Source organism: Lathyrus oleraceus, chromosome 1, assembly GCF_024323335.1.
Source record: "Lathyrus oleraceus cultivar Zhongwan6 chromosome 1, CAAS_Psat_ZW6_1.0, whole genome shotgun sequence".
Classification (NCBI taxonomy): Eukaryota; Viridiplantae; Streptophyta; class Magnoliopsida; order Fabales; family Fabaceae; genus Lathyrus; species Lathyrus oleraceus.
The window spans coordinates 346,479,016-346,494,971 of NC_066579.1; positions in this window are offsets into that span (position 1 = coordinate 346,479,016).

The window sequence follows — 15,956 nt, forward strand, 5'->3', positions numbered from 1 at the left end:
CAAGGACCTTAGTTTACCAAGCCCATCTTGGCCTATTCTTAGGATGTAGTGCGAAAGTCGTTCAAGTGTAAGATTTGATACGATTGTTACACGATACTACACTCATAAGAGTCTCTCTTGAGAATATTTTCGGAATACGAGTAGTCGTTTCTCCAATAATATCCGAAAGATGGGATGATGATTATGGGAACCTCTTGTAGAACATGTTTGGCAGGTTTAAACCCTAGTACACTCCCTTTTGGATGGTTCTTAACCTAACTCCATGCTCGTGACTTACAACAAACCCTTGATTCATGGTTGATCCGTTCATGAATCCTTAATATCAATGGAACTTGGGTGTTGATAAGGTGTAAACCATAATCCACCAAAATGGATGGTTGATATTAAGGATAACATGATCCATCCCATGACCTTTGTTTGGTGTGCTTTGCTTGATCCTTGAGTGTGATTGTTGCATTCATGCATTCATGCACCCATTTGCATCCATATCATCAATAAATAAGAAAATTTTCAAGGAACTTAAGGGGTTTATTTGCAAAATTTTCAGACATGGAAAGACAAAGAAGGATTACAAAGAAGTACAGTTTCAGACAACCAGACTTGAAAGAGTTAAGGAATCTGACATCCTATGTATTAGATCCTTTGGGTTTCAAGGCTCGTTTTGGGAAGCTTCTTCCACTTCTGACTACTCAGGTGGATGAAGGATTGATGAGTGTATTGGTGCAGTTTTACGATCCTTTGTACCGTTGCTTCACATTTCCAGATTTTTAGCTTTTGCCTACACTTAAGGAGTATGCTTATCTTGTGGGTATACCTGTTCTGGATCAGTTACTGTTCAGTGGCTTGGAAAGGGTTCCTACTTCTCAAGAGATAGCTGACATGTTACACATAGATGAATCTCTGGTTGGTGCTCATATGACTACCAAAGGTGGAATTCAAGGTCTCCCTTCTGAGTTCCTCATTGCTCAAGCTACTATATATGGGAAGGCCATGAGTGAGGATGCCTTTGAAGCCATGTTTGTACTTCTCATCTATGGATTGGTATTGTTTCCCAACATCGACAAGTTTGTGGATGTGAACGCTATTAGGATTTTCTCTACTCTTAATCCCGTTCTGACTCTGTTGGGCGATACCTATTTCTCTTTGCATATGAGGAATGCAAAGGGTGGTGGCGTTATTGTGTGTTGTTTGCCTCTGTTGTATAAGTGGTTTATTTCTCACTTACCGCAGACGGTCGCCTTCAAGGAGAATAAGGAATGTCTACGGTGGTCCACGAGACTTATGTCTCTCACTAATGATGATATCTCTTGGTATAACCGTGTGTATGATGGTGTGCAGATTATTGACTCTTGTGGTGAATTCTCCAATGTACCTCTTCTTGGTACATGTGGTGGTATTAACTACAATCCTGTTTTGGCACGTCGGCAGCTTGGGTTCCCCTTAAAGGATAAACCCAATAACATTCTGTTAGAGGGTGTATTCTTTCAGGATGGTAAAGATCCCCAAGGCTTGAAAGCTAGGATGGTCCGCGCTTGGTGCAAGATTCATAGGAAAGGAAGGAAAGAGTTGGGTCCTAAGAATTGCATCGCTTTGGAGCCTTACACTGTTTGGGTTAGGAAGAGGGCGTCTGAGTATCTCATGCCTTACGAGTATCCGAGACCTACACCTATGATTATGACTGGGCCTTCAACCCTCCCTAATCAAGGAGCAGAGGAGTTGAGAGACGAAGACCGTTCACGTGCCTGGATCCGTGAACGTGAAGAGTTGCTTCAGCAGATTAAGGAGAAGGATGCGTTGATTGGGTTTCTTGAGCATCAGGTTATTGATGACCCTGATGATGTATGGACTTCTCTACTTCCTCAGTCTTCTAAGTTCTGGAAGAGGAAGTATGATCGACTCGCCAAAGAGAAGGCTGATATGGAGGCAGCCTACGAGAGGGAGGTGAAGAGGCTTCGCGCATCTTATCTTCCTGTGTCCCGAGATTTAGATGATTGTTTCTAGGGATCCATAGGATGATTATTTCCCTTTTCTCTTGTATATGATTGACGATGCTGCACTTCTTTTCCCTAATATTATTTGATGAGATATTTCCATATGTGATAAAATGCTTAATATTTCCAAAATTTGCAAATAAAACTCTAAAGTTCCTTTGAAATAAAAAACAAATCATATGCACAAGCATTGCATGCATCATATGCATAAGCAGGTTTTGTTTCCGGTCCCTTGCCCTGTGGTCTAACTCTATGTCCTTCATTTATTTTGAAGACAAGTTGAATCACCGGTACTACACTAGAGCCAACTCTGCAAGACTGATGGATCATCTAGAACAAGAGAACCGTGAACTGAAGGAGGAAGTGGCCAGATTGACTGCCCTAATGGAGTCATTCATGGCTGCCCAGAACCAGTCTTCTCCGACACCTTCAACTCCTCCCCGGAGGACGGTTATCTCTGAGATTGTCTCCTCAACTGTGCCCGCTGCCAGTACACACTTTGTTCCAACAGCCATGCCAACCGGGTTGCCGTGGGGGATGCCTCCCAATTTCATGCCTGAGGGTCTTGTTCCAGCCTTTGCTTCTATGCCGGCATCTAGCCCGGTCCTTGCTGTTCCTCCTCCTATCGTGCATACTTTGCCCAGGGTAGACGACACCATCTATCATTCTGAGTCGTCTGAGGGTCCAGATGTTTATGAGAAGATGGATGCTATGAACGATCAGTTTCTTGAGCTTCGCAAGGAATTGAAAACCCTCAGAGGGAAGGATCTTTTCGGCAAGTCTGCTGCCGAACTCTGCTTGGTTCCAAATGTGAAGATCCCTGTGAAATTCAAGGTCCCTGACTTTGAAAAGTACAAAGGAAATACTTGTCCTCCCAGCCACCTGGTCATGTATGCTAGGAAGATGTCAACTCAAACCGATAATGACCAACTACTCATCCACTACTTTCAGGACAGTCTGTCCGGTGCCGCTTTGCGTTGGTACATGGGTTTAAACAGCACGAACATCCGATCCTTCAATGATCTTGGCAAGGCCTTCGTCAAGCAGTACAAGTACAACGTGGATATGGCCCCCGATAGAGATCAATTGAGAGCCATGTCCCAAAAGGATAAAGAAACATTTAAGGAGTATGCCCAGAGGTGGCGAGAGGTGGCAGCACAGATCGTGCCTCCGCTAGAAGAGAAAGAGATGACTAAGATCTTTTTGAAGACTTTAAGTTCTTTTTATTATGAGCGGATGATTGCTAGCGCTCCTTTTGACTTCACCGAGATGATAAATATGGGGACGCGTCTAGAAGAAGGGGTCCGTGAAGGACGGTTAACCAGAGAAGAAGGCTCTTCTACCAAACATTATGGGGCATTTACAAAGAAGAAAGATGAAGAGGCACATGCTGTGACCTCCCATGAGAGACCAAGAAGACCCTTTGTGATGAGGAAGACCGAGCGTCCCGCCAGTAACCAGCACCAGGTGGCTCATATAGCACCTGTTTTCAGAGACAATCAACAGTATCAGCTACATAGTAACAATCAGCAACCACATCCGCAATATCAGCAACAACAGCACCGACCGCAACAGCAGGCCTACCAGCCTCGAAACAGTAATCAGACCAATACAAGTTACGAGAGGAAAAGGGTCACCTTCGATCCTATTCCTATGACGTACGCAGAGTTATATCCCTATTTGATAGAGAGGAAGCTGATTACTCCGAGAGACCCACCGGCTATACCTGCTAACCCCCAATGGTGGTATAAGCCCGAGTTACATTGTGTTTACCATTCTGGTGCTCCCGGCCACGACGTGGAGAATTGTTACCCTTTGAAGACCAAGGTTCAGGACCTTATGAGGTGTGGAATTCTGTGTTTTAAGGACGTAGGTCCTAATGTGAAGAAGAACCCATTGCCCGAGCATGGGAAATCTGTTAACATGGTCCAAGGGTGCCCTGGCAAATACAAAGTCAAGTATGTCATTCATATTCGACAATCTCTGGTCCAGATGCATCGTTTGCTATGTGACTACAGTCATTACGAGCATGACCATGATAGATGCCGAGTCTTCTCTGTTAACCGATTGGGTTGTTGCCAGGTGTGCAAGGATGTTCAGGAAATGCTGGACGAATGAGTCATTGAGATCCTTCAAAACATGAGTGTTGATGAAAATGAGCCTGAGGTCAATGTGATCTCCCCAGTGTTCCGGATACCCGAGCCTGTTATCATCAAGTACATTGGTAGCAAGCAAAAGGCTTCTCCCGCTCTGATCATTAAGCCTGTTGGTCCTATGCCTTACTCTTCTGAAAAAGAAGTTCCCTATCGCTACAACGCCGTAGCAGTAGAGAATGGGAAAGAGGTGTCCTTGCCCTCTTATTCTGTTGTGAATATTGTCGATGTTAGCGGTTTGACCCGTAGTGGCCGTGTGTTTTCAGCGCCGCTGAAGCCTCAAATTAATGCTGATTTTGTTGAACGCCCGATTGGGAACGCTGTGAATTCTCCGAATCTGGCACTTATTGTTAAGCCCTCCCCCGTACTGAAAACTCCTACTTCTGTTGGCCCGAGTGGCAATGTGAAAGAAGACTGTGATGAGATGCTGAGACTCATCAAAAGGAGCGAGTACAATGTCGTAGACCAACTTCTACAAACGCCATCCAAAATATTTGTGTTATCCTTACTCTTAAATTCAGAACCACACCGAGAGGCTCTGCAGAAGGTGTTGGATGTGGCATATGTGGATCACGATGTCACTTTGGAGCAATTTGATAGCATTGTTGCAAATATTACTGCTTGTAACAACCTGAGCTTTTGTGACTCTGATCTCCCTGAGGAGGGAAGAGACCACAACTTGGCTTTACACATATCTATGAATTGTAGAGACGACGCCATATCCAATGTGCTAGTGGACACTGGGTCATCCCTGAATGTGTTGCCAAAATCCACTCTCTCAAGACTATCATATCAAGGGCCTCCCATGAGGCAAAGTGGAGTAGTTGTGAAGGCTTTCGATGGGTCTCGCAAAACTGTGATTGGGGAAGTTAATCTCCCAATCAAGATCGGACCAAGTGATTTTCAGATTACCTTCCAGGTTATGGACATTCACCCATCGTATAGTTGTCTCTTAGGCAGACCATGGATTCACGAGGCAGGCACCGTGACGTCCACCCTACACCAGAAACTGAAATTTGTGAAGAACAAGAAGCTGGTGGTGGTAGGGGGAGAAAGGGCTCTCCTGGTTAGCCATTTGTCTTCCTTCTCTTATATAGATGCTGAGGTTGAAATTGGAACTCCTTTCCAAGCTTTATCTATAGCTGAGCCTATTGATAAGAGAACTTCTTCATTTGCTTCCTATAAAGATGCAAAGCTGGCCATTAAGCGTGGTGCAACCACTGGCTTAGGAAAAATGATTGAGTTAGAAGGCAACGAGTCCCGGGCTGACATAGGTTTTTCTTCTGGTACTTTCAACAAGCAAGGGTTATTCAAGAGTGGAGGTTTCATCCATACTGGTCTAGATGAGGAGGCTGCTGCCGTTTAAGAAGAAGATACAGAGGATTCTGGCAATTTCATCATCCCTGGAGGGGTCTGCAACAATTGGGTCGCTGTGGATATTCCAACAGTTGTCCATAAGTCAACGTAATAATCACTTTGTTTAAAAACCCTTCTCCCATGCCAAAAGGAGGAGTGATAACATGGTCGGCAACATAAATACAATGATATTTTCATTCAATAAATTCATGTTAAATGTTTGTTTTTCCAATTATTTTCCCTTTTTTCTTTTTGCATGAAATTGGTCATCACATAAAACCCTAAAAAATAGAACAAAATCGATCTTTTTCATATGCATAATGATTTGCCTTGTTTGAATTCTAAATATTTTCATATCCAAAATCATTATGCAGGTTGATTTATAAACCCATTGAACATAATGACCCAACACCATCTCCCAATTTTGAATTCCCTGTATTTGAGGCAGAGGAAGATGATGTTGAATAGATTCCTGACGAGATTACCCGTCTACTTGAGCATGAAGAGAAGATCATTCAGCCACATCTTGAGAATCTGGAAACAGTCAACTTGGGGTCTGAAGATTGTGTGCGAGAGGTAAAGATTGGGGCACTTCTGGAAGAATCTGTTAAGAAGGGGTTGATTAAGTTGCTACGAGAATATGTTGACGTCTTTGCCTGGTCATATGAAGACATGCCTGGTCTAGATACTGATATTGTGCAACATTTCCTACCTCTAAAGCCTGAGTGCGTGCCTGTGAAGCAGAAACTCAGAAGAACTCATCCTGATATGGCAGTGAAGATCAAAGAGGAAGTTCATAAGCAAATTGATGCGGGGTTTCTGGTGACTTCTACGTATCCTCAATGGGTGGCCAATATTGTGCCCGTGCCTAAGAAAGATGGAAAAGTCCAGATGTGTATGGACTATAGGGACTTGAATAAAGCTAGTCCGAAAGATGATTTCCCTCTACCACACATTGATATGTTGGTAGATAATACAGCTAAATTCAAAGTCTTCTCGTTTATGGATGGATTTTCCGGATATAATCAGATTAAAATGACACCCGAGGATATGGAGAAAACAACATTCATCACACCTTGGGGAACATTCTGTTATCGAGTGATGCCCTTCGGTTTGAAGAACGCCGGAGCCACGTATCAACGAGCTATGACTACCTTGTTCCATGACATGATGCACAAGGAGATTGAGGTGTACGTTGATGATATGATCGCTATTATGGCATGGAGGCTGTACTCCATGTAGAGGTGGAGATCCCATCAATGAGAGTCTTGATGGAGGCCAAGTTGACTGATGCTGAATGGGTTCAGAGTCGTTATGACCAGCTGAACTTGATAGAAGAAAAGAGATTGACTGCCATGTGCCATGGTCAGTTATATCAGCAGAGGATGAAAAAAGCTTTTGATAAGAAGGTCAAGCCTCATGTGTTCCGAGAAGGTGACCTTGTGCTCAAGAAAGTTTGGTCTTTCGCGCCCGATTCCAGGGGCAAGTGGACTCCAAACTATGAAGGTCCATATGTTGTTAAGAGAGCCTTTTCAGGCGGTGCTTTGATACTTACAACTATGGATGGGGAGGATTTCACTCGTCCTGTGAATTCAGATGCAGTCAAGAAATACTTCGCCTAAAAAAAAACAAAAAAAAACTGAATAGTGATCGCGACTTTATGAGTCTATTGGGGTATTAACTGCATGTGCACAGTCTAATCGCGTAGTTTTAAAAGATATCGATCCCACAGGGACTTAATGAATCGATATACCATTTTTCTAAGGTTACTTCGTAAAGCTAAGGCAGATGATACTTTGATGATTAGGGGGAAAAATAAAACTAAAATCGGATCTAGATTAAATATCAAATAACGCGGATATCGATATGTAGTTCGTCGTAATTAGGGAATCAAATCTTCGTTGGTTTCTTAGTTTTAAAATAAGTCTTTTCAGTAGACACTATTGATTAAAAGTCTTTTCTCAAACTCTCGCTCTGTTGAATCAGACTATGACTTTATATTAACGTATGCTCTCACTATTTAGTTAAATCTAAAATCACTTTTTCAAAACAATAGAATCTATAGAAACTCTTTTTAAGAAAATACTAACCATTTAAACGCCCTCGTCTCAAACTCTCGCTCTGTTGACTTAGATTATATGATTAAAATTAAATGATTAACTCTCGTCCTCACATTTAACCTTTAAAAATACTTTTTGAAAATGATTAGAATTTAATTAACTCTAAAAATTTCTTTCGCCCTGATTTAAAGTTAATGTCCAATTTACACTGTCCAGTTAAAAGCTCAAACCGTCGTTCTATTGATTTTAACTTCTTTATGTCTTTTACTCTCGTACAAAAACTTTGGTATTAACTCTGTAAATTGGGACCATAAAAAGAGTGACTATATTTTTAAATAAATTTAAACCAACTCAGTTTTGATTCCTTTATTCCGCTTACTTTACATACCGATATCTAAATTAATTAGTCGGACATGCTAAACAGGCCTAAACAATTATTATGCTTAAATACAGCCATATCAGACAAACAATATAGATAAACAGCAGTACAAAGCATATATAAATTAAAACAATAAATTAATGAACCTGTAAAATTAATAGAAATCTTGGTTGTTCCCTAGCTTCGATGCTTGTACAGTCCACCACAAACCGGTTGGATTTGTTCTTCACAATCTTCGTTCGGACAGGAAAATAAAGGCGAAGGAATAAAATACTATGACCTAACGTAAGGTTAGATCCAGTAAAAACTACACAATAGTTTCCGGTGTAGAAACTAGTGTGAAAGAAAATAAATTCAATGCTTTGGAAATTAACTAGAAAAGAAAAGGAAATAAAAATGCTAAGAAAGTAGAATGCTGTAAAATATATTGCTGTAAAAGCTTGCACGGCAAAAAAAAAAGAGAGAGATCAGGCAGGGCACCACTTAAGGTTTATTTATATTCATCCATTTAGTAACCGTTTCCCAAAAGTTCCTTCAGTAGGTTTTCTAGCGTGTCAACGAGTCAGAGGAAGAATAGGGGAGAACGTGCTTCTGTTACGCGTCAAAGCCAAAAAAATAGGAGTGGGGGTGTGACGTCCGTCACACCATGTGTTACGCTCGTAACACTAAGCAGAGGGGCGTGACGCTCATCACAGTGTCACAGCGCTTCTCCTTGTAGTTGTGGGCTGGGCTTTAGTGGAATGCTTTTCCTAGAGAATCCTCTTTTTGCACCCCCTTTTCTTTCTTTTTCACGTATGCTTCAAATAATGTTACCTGAAATAAATAGAAGGAAAATACCAAGTAATATCGAATAATATAAAATAAATCGAATCAAATAATAATATAATTTAATTAAATCGAGTCCAAAAATGTGATATTATTTCATGTTATCAAACTCCCCCACACTTAGACTTTTGCTTGTCCTCAAGCAAGATACAATGTAGAAATCGATTTAAAATATTAGCCAGATGAAATTTCCAAACACACATCAATTCGTAATAGGTTGAAAGTAAATCTCGTTTAGAAATAACCTGAGCTTAATCTTAACATCAATAACTACCGTTACAACATCAGATAACCCCACCTTATGCAAACCAGTTCGAGTCACGCTATTATAGCTATCCTAGTTCTTTTACTTTTATTTCACCCGTTTTCATTCTAGCGAAATCACATTAAGCCCTTTATCTTTTCGTGCACATAATGGAGTAACCGGTTAGCGATTCTGATCCCCTTTTAGCTAGAAGTTATGGTACATAAGTTGGATAACTTCGTTATTTAGTCCATTGCAAATTGCGGGGGATCGGATCGTAGTCCGCCCTACCAAGTTCAGCACCAGAAACCGCTGAACCAACTCACAATGGATCGTTCATACAATGTTTTTGTAGGGTCCGCAACCTTTGGATTAAATGATTGGGTAAGGATCACCTAACTTAATTAGTGCATTTCCTGATTTTTAATATATTGTTTTGGGAATCATTCACTTATATTCATCGGCTCTCCACGTAGTTTGCTATTAAGATGGTGCCGACTTCTCGTATAAACTACTCGGGGTTACTATAAAACTAAAAGTTCAAGGAATTGGTATAATAGGTACTTAGCCTAATCTAACATGTTGAGGTTTTTAGAGTGTTGGGGCGGTAATAATTTTTGTCTTAATTTTACTCAAGTTTGATAAAATAAGCAACCTTTATACTTATTGAGTGTGTTGAATTTTTGTTATGGCTCGAGAAAATTGAGGGGAATAGATAATAAAATTTTTCACACTAGGGACTCGACTTAAAATAAATATTATATATATATATATATATATATATATATATATATATATATATATATATATATATATATATATATATATATATATATATATATATATATATATATATATATATATATATATATATATATATATATATATATATATATATATATATATATATATATATTTGAATAAAAATGAAAGGGAAATAACAATGAAAGGGAAATAACATACTTGAAAGAGGAATGTTGAAAGAGAAATAATCATAACTGAAACAAGGTTTTCCCCCCCACACTTAAATGAAACATTGTCCCCAATGTTTTAGAGAAAAGCGAAAAGAAAGGAAAAAAATAAATAAAATGCTCAATTATGCCTGCGTCCTCTTGTTCTCGGACCCGGTGAGCGTTGACGTACTTCCAAGTCATCAAACCTGTTGAGCAAGTCAGTGAACCGCTGGTCGGTTATTGCATTCCTCGCTTCTTGTTGTTGTTGCATCTGGCGCATTAGTTGCATCACTTCGTTATTCTGCGCCTGCATGGCATCAAGCCGTTGGGCTTGATGTTCAATAGCGTCCATGATGTCATCATTAGTTGCTGGCCTTCTTCTTCGACGACGTCGGGAGGATGGACCAGTTGCATTATCGGAAGGGTTAAGCGGGACCGAATGTTGTTCAGGACCTTGATCACCTTGCTCCATTTCCTCAAACTCGTCCGGGGGTGGGTTTGCTTGTGTAGGCTCGGTAGCTTCGGGAGCATTCAGATCGTAGATGAATCGGTCGGGGTTGGTGACATCGGTGAGGGAAATGTTGGGCAAAACAATGCTTGGGACTTCTTGGTTATTCACCATAAGATAATACCTTCCGCCTACCCTATTTTTGATTAAGCGGTTGGAGCGACAATAGCTTATATCCATAAATAGGGGTGGCAGAGATTGTAAATTCGGAAGTCGGTCCCCTAGATTCAAGCCGAGTGCGATGGTGGTTATTAATCCTCCAATCACAAAAGGTTGACGGCCTCGAGCACATAGGGTGCGGATATGGTGAAATAAGAAAGAGGCGGCGTTTACCTTTGTATCCATTGAAAAGACGCAGTGGAGGAAGAATAATTCCTTCGCGTTGACTTTGCTGTTGTTGGGTCGACCAAAAATGGTGTTTTGCAGAATGCGGATAAAATACCAGATAGTGGGGTTATGTATGTGCGAAGCAAGTAGTGCATCCCAGTTATTGGTTTCCACACCGGATATTTTTCTAAAGAGGTCGAAGGCGTTTATGTGCCACTGTGAGTTCGGAGGGATTCTTGGGTGGACTTGGTCTCCTACAGGAAAGTGTAGCATGGCACTCAACTGGTCCTGGGATAGTGAGTACTCGGTGTTGAACATGCGGAAATTTGCGGTACCGGTTAAGTACTCGTCTTCACCGGTTGGAGTGGTGTATGAATAAGAACTTAAAAATTCTAAGGTGACTGATGGGTATGTAGGTTGATTTTGTGTGCAAAGAAAGGTTAAATCAGAAAGCCGAAGCATCCATTGCACACCTTGAAGTAATCCTAATTCTTGTAAACAATTTAAATCAGGATACCTGGTAGATACGACACCTCGTTGTTGGAACCGATCGAACTGCTCCCGTTGATAGTTATCATCTTCAGATCGGAAGATAATATTTCCGAATTGTTGGTTCTCCGCCATATTGATAGGTAGGTTGAAAGAAGGAAAGGGGATGAAAATGTATTTGTATAGAATGGTTTGTTGGAATGATGTGGTGTAGGAAGAAATGGAGTGTAGGTATTTATAGGAAAAGTTTTGGAATTGGGAAGAGGAGTGGGTGAGAGAAAAATAAATGTGGATGAATGTGAATGGAATGGAGTAAAGGTGAGTTGAATGGAGAAATGAAAAGATGGGGAGCAACGGTATTGTCCCCAACGGTCACCTGTTCTGAAGTTGTCACGCTCGTGACAAAGTGTGTTACGGGCGTCATGTGCACTTGCGTGGCGACCGTGATGGCTTGTGTGACGCTCGTCACACCGGTTAGCTTGCAACGGTCACTGGCGCTCGTGACTGCTTACATGGGTGCTTCATTAATTGTTTTTATTTTATTTTTTGTTTTGTTTTGTTTATATAATGTAACATTTGAAGATAAAAGAAAACATGGAAAAACAAATACTAAGATTAAAAGCAATGTTAAACGAAACTATAAATTGCTTAAAACTAAAACTAATTAACTACAATTCTTCTAGCCACTTGTAGGATCTCTGGCCGGAGGAGCAAAGGAATTTACACGGTGTAGCAACTCGTGGAATTGATTTGTCATTCTACTCATGTATTCCATGAATTCATGTCCCATATTAGTTAACTCTTCTCTGAGGGCATCTTGTTCTGACATCAAGGCTTGAATGGCGGTGTTATAGTCAGTTCCGGGCATATGATGTCTAAGATCAGGTATTGCCGATTCTGCGGGCAGGATAGGATGAGGTGGAGAGGCAACATCATGGTAATCAGTTGGTGTCTGTGGATCAGACTCAGCATAAGGAATCTGGTCGTCACAAATCTCATAATCTTGGATGGATTCGACAGATTTAACAGGAGAAGGTATTCCATTCAGGTTGTAGAGCCAATTATTTCGGTTATGGACACTAGTCATCGGACTAGGTATGGTGAATAGGTAAAAAGCTTGGTTATTAATTATTAGTTCAAACTCTTCAGGTCCAAGGTTTCCTATAAACATAGTGTTGAAGAGGAAAGGTATATTCATAGGCTCAATGCCACAAAAGGGTTCAAATCAAGCATGGGTTGGCGCAATCCAATAGCATTAGCAATCATAGTTATCAATCCTCCTATTAGGATCGGTGCACGGTCATCTTGAATAAGGCGGTCAAAACTCGCCAACATATAAGTGGCACCATTCACTGGACGGTTCTGGGAAGCACAAAATATTATGAAGAGTTCATCACGTGATACTGTGGTAATGTTTGATTTCTTCCCCAAAAGAGTGTGTGCTAGGATCTTGTGGAAATAACGAAAAGTTGGGTTATGTATGTTTCCAGAAAGAAATTCATGTTCCTCAGGGTCGTCATTTCCCGTCAAAGTTCCCCAAAAATGCTCAAGCTCTCTATATTCAAAAAGGTCTTCTTGGCTCATGGTGAATGTGTCAAAAGAAGTAGGGAACCCTAAAAGGTTAGTGAATTCTTGAATGTTAAACTGATACTCCATATTGAACATCCTGAACTGAATGAAACCTCGGTTTATTCCTTTTCCATGGTTTGGTAAATAGATCAGGGAGCTAAGGAATTCTAGAGTTAGCCTCCGGTAAGTAACAAATTGTCTTCGAATAGGAGTGGTTTCCCACCCTATTTGACTCAGCAAATATAGGACATTCTCTCTTAGTCCAAGGACAGTCATTGCCCAATCATCAGCATAAAAACTTGGGTGCATCTCTCTCTCCGCTAGTTCTTCAATTTTTTGTCTCTGAGCTCTCCCTCGGAATTTGATACCCATACGATCAATATGTCCCATCAGGTTAGTGTTAACTAAAGAAAAGAAAAACAAGAATTTAGTCAGGATTTGGCCAGATGCCGAAAGAAGAAAAGAAGAAAAGTTTTATAAAATAAAATAAATGAAGAATGAATACTGAATAAAATCAAAAGAATAATCAAAGAAAAAATAGTAAAAATTTATGGGTTGTCTCCCACGAAGCGCTTTGTTTAATGTCGCAAGCTCGACATAAAACTATTAAATGTTAATCTATAAATTTAGAAGACATTTCGTCTAAGTGCAGGACTTGCGAGTCTTCATTGTTTTCATCATAGTGATAATGTTTCAAACGCTTCCCGTTTATAAATGCTTCAATAGATTTTCCTTTAATTTCCACAGCCCCACTAGGAAAGATATTAGTGACTTGGAAAGGGCCTGACCACCTAGAGCGTAGTTTTCCTGGGAATAACTTAAGTCTAGAGTTGAACAAAAGGACTACATCGCCTTGTTTGAAAGTTTTCCTTGATATGCGTTTATCATGCCATTTTTTCGTTCTTTCCTTGTAGATTCTGGCATTTTCGTATGCGTCTTGTCTAAGTTCCTCTAATTCGTTTATATCAAGAATTCGCTTTTCACCGGCGGCCTTATAGTTTAAATTTAAATTTTTAATAGCCCAATAGGCCTTATGTTCTAACTCTACCGGGAGGTGGCAAGATTTACCATAAATAAGCTTAAATGGGGTTGTTCCTATGGGAGTTTTGTAAGCGGTTCGATATGCCCATAAAGCTTCGGGTAATTTTGATGACCAGTCTTTCCTCGAGGTGGCGACTGTTTTTTCCAATATCTGTTTAATTTCTCTGTTAGATACTTCCACTTGTCCACTGGTTTGAGGATGGTAAGGTGTCGCTACTCGATGTTTTACACCATACCTAAACAATAGTTTTTCGAATATCCTAGATATGAAATGCGATCCACCATCACTGACTACTATTCTTGGGACACCAAATCTTGGAAAGATTATATTCTTAAAGAGTTTAATTACTACTCGTGTGTCGTTTGTTGGAGAAGCTATAGCCTCAATCCATTTTGATACGTAGTCAACCGCTACGAGTATGTACTTGTTACCGAAAGAAGGTGGAAAAGGTCCCATGAAATCTATTCCCCACACATCGAAAATTTCTACTTCCAAAATACCCTTTTGTGGCATCTCGTCACGTCTAGATATGTTTCCTGTGCGTTGACACCTATCGCATTTCTTGACAGCAGCATGCACATCCTTCCATATGTTTGGCCAATAAAGACCGACTTGTAGGATTTTAGAGCAGGTCTTGGATGTACTTACGTGTCCACCATAAGGAGTGGAATGACAATGTTGGATTATACTTTCTATCTCTTCTTCAGGTATACAGCGACTGAAAATACCATCGGGGCCTCTTTTGAAAAGTAAAGGGTCGTCCCAGTAATAATGTTTTATGTCATGGAAGAATCGTTTCTTTTGTTGGTAGGATAAATCAAGTGGAACCACTCCGGCGGCTAAATAATTGACAAAGTCAGTGTACCATGGTGTAACGCATACAACCAAGGTGGTCTCTATCTGTTCATCAGCTCTATTTTCTTCCAAATTAGCTATAAGTTTATCGTACGAGAAGTCATCATTGATCGATGTTCTTTCCGGTTCCAGGTTTTCAAGTCTAGAAAGGTGATCTGCTACTACGCTTTCAGTTCCTTTTTTATCTTTGATTTCCAAATCAAATTCTTGTAACAACAAGATCCACCTTAGGAGTCTAGGTTTAGCGTCCTTTTTTGTTAAGAGGTACTTAATGGCAGCGTGGTCAGTGTAAACGATTATTTTAGCTCCGACCAAGTAAGAACGAAATTTATCTAGTGCAAATACTACTGCTAAAAGTTCTTTCTCGGTCGTGGCGTAATTCATTTGTGCTTCATCTAGAGTTCTACTTGCATAATATATGACGTGAAGTTTTTTATCCTTTCGTTGTCCTAAAACAGCGCCTACGGCGTAGTCACTTGCGTCACACATTATTTCGAATGGTTCATTCCAATCCGGAGTCTGCATTATGGGCGCGGAGATCAATGCTTGTTTAAGTGTTTGAAATGCTTCTAAACATTTATTGTCGAAGGTGAATTCAGCGTCTTTCATTAATAATCCGGTTAAAGGTTTAGTTATTTTAGAGAAATCTTTAATAAATCGTCGGTAGAAACCGACATGTCCTAAGAAGCTTCGTACTTCTCTCACAGTTTTCGGAGGTTGAAGGTTTTCGATTACTTCTATTTTGGCTTTGTCTACTTCAATTCCTCTATTTGATATGATGTGTCCTAAAACAATTCCTTCTTGTACCATAAAGTGACATTTTTCCCAATTAAGTACTAGGTTTACTTTTACACATCGTTCTAGAACTCTTTCTAGGTTTTCAAGACATTCTTCGAAACTTTGCCCGCATACGGAGAAGTCATCCATAAATACTTCCATGATGTTTTCGAGAAAATCGGCGAATATGACCATCATGCACCTTTGGAAGGTTGCAGGAGCATTGCACAAGCCAAACGGCATTCGTCGATAGGCGAAGGTACCAAAAGGACATGTGAACATTGTCTTTTCTTGGTCATCAGGATGAATTGGTATTTGAAAGAAGCCTGAGTAACCGTCCAGATATCAGAAATGAGAATGCTTTGCTAATCGTTCTAACATCTGGTCTATGAATGGTAAAGGAAAATGATCTTTTCGGGTTGCTTTGT